The sequence below is a fragment of the Pelecanus crispus genome, chromosome 5, assembly GCF_030463565.1.
Source record: "Pelecanus crispus isolate bPelCri1 chromosome 5, bPelCri1.pri, whole genome shotgun sequence".
Taxonomy (NCBI): domain Eukaryota; kingdom Metazoa; phylum Chordata; class Aves; order Pelecaniformes; family Pelecanidae; genus Pelecanus; species Pelecanus crispus.
In genome coordinates, this window is record NC_134647.1 from 21,446,521 (window position 1) to 21,448,772 (window position 2,252).

Genomic DNA, 2,252 nt, shown 5'->3' on the forward strand with positions numbered 1-2,252 from the left:
AAAATCTTTCTCTCTCTCTCTCACACACACACATGCATGCACACACAAATTATGCCTAGAGCCATAGCAGTACTCTATTTTGTCCAGGGGACATCAAGGGCCAACTGATGTGTATTGTGGATATAACCCATTCTGTGCCTGATCTGGAGACCAGTCCCTTCTTTCTAAAGCCTCAATAACCTACTGCAAGAGCCAGGTTTTGAGGTAATCAATACTGCATTTTCCTGAAGGGCTAATTTAGTGTGGGGGACACCATATGTTAGGCAGCCCACAAGCATCAGGTGAAAATAGCCTCCTGTTGAAGCTATTATGCTAAACCATCAGGCTTATATAGGTCTGCTCTGAGCCTACTGCTGTCTCTGTCCACTACACATTGCCAGAGGTTTCAGAGCCTCTATCACAGCGATCTCCTATTCTCCACAGCAAAAACAGCAGTCAGCAACTATTGCATGCCTGAACTCCATGACATTCAGCCCCATGACCTCCATCTCAGCATATCTATGCTGGTTTCCCGATTGGCCAAGTCTACTGTGGATGAGATCAACAAAAATATAAATATATGCGCTCAGTTTAAGAGAAGAATGATCTCATCCCCTAGCCAAAGATGAATGTGAATAAAACTGTTTGAAGACTATTATGAATTCAGAGCAGGAAACAAAGCTTTTAAACACAGTCTTTACTGGAATAAATGGACTGATGGACACCATGTGGAGTGCAGTAAATGTCATATGCAACAAGAGTAACAAAACAACATAAGTACTAAAAGTCAAAAACAAGAAAGGATGGCAGCGTGACAAAGAAAAATCTACAGCCATGCTTCAATTTAATAGTGACCATCATCCTTGTTATTTCCAAAGGAGCTCCTGACCACTTCCATGAGAACATGCCCGAAACATCTTGCTTCGGGGTAGATTCACTCTAGTGAATGGCCTTGATTTCAAGTTGCACGTGAGCTGCAGTGCTAACTTCATATGCAGTAGAGGAAAAGCTGCATTCAAAGACTCTGGCTGTATAGATAAATGACTTGCTTGTATTTGTCCTTAACTCTGCCATGGAAGTTCAGGTAATGCATATAGTCCATAAAATCAATATACACCATTACAATGCCTGTCTATTCACTAAGAACATGAACAAATTACTTCATTCCTACATTTGAGAAAGCAAAGAGAAGTGTTCTATATACAGGAGCCTAAGCTGCCAGCAGAATAAGAACTGAGGAGCAGAAAACTGTTTGATCAGCTTTGAGTTCAAAGACATGTCACAGCATACACAACTTCCAAACTGGATTATTGTGACACTGGCAGTTACAACAATACCTTTCTTTTTCTGTTCATGCCTACAGCATACTTGAAAGTCGGTCAGTCTCCGTATATATGGCTTTGGACTTGCTGGGTAGTCTGATTCATTCTCAGTCTATCAAAGATCTTAAGTCATATTTAAGGTCCATGAAAATCACATTGTATGTCTGCTTACACAGTTTTGATGAATCCTGATGTACATTTTAGTAAATTTTTTTTTCTGCTGGGGAAATCCAGCAACCTCAGTAGTTTACAGCAGAAAACCTAACACAGAGACATGCTTCTCATGGATGCTGCAGGTGTGCCAAGCACTGCGGATTATACAGAGCAACTGTAAGAGCTGTGATTATTTGAAAATAGTTTTTTGAAAGTCCTATACTAACACCTCTCCTTCTATGTGCAACCTAACAGAAAGCAGATAAATCTTTACTTTTTTCCCCTGATGCATCTGTTGAAAGACTAACGGAAAGTTTATCTTTAAGTCTATAACAATGGGCTTAGCAGCAGAAGACAAGGACCAGTGCCTTGTTTTATTTGCATGCTGTGTAAGTTACCTGTTTTGCAAGGTTTTCCTGTTTCTAAATTGCATTTTCTCCTTTCCAAAGAATGTATGGGTGGTTTTGGTTTTGGGGGCGTGGGGAGTGGGCGCGTGCGTGTGTGTGCGCGTGTGTGTGCACACATGTAATTTCTACTTCCTAAACTCCACTATAGTGCATACTCGCATTTTCCTGGAATTTATGTAACCCAAAATCTGTTACTTGCCATATACTTCTTACATTAATTGTGAGTTCTGTAGGTGTCTCCACTGATATGCAAGCTAGCACTGTATACATCCCGGTCCTGCCAAAGACCACTCTAATTCATTCTTCCTTCACAAAATGCCACCACCAGTATATCATTTGTCACATCTTTGATTCTTTGTCAATGTCTCTCTTCTTTCCAGTACAGCTTCCT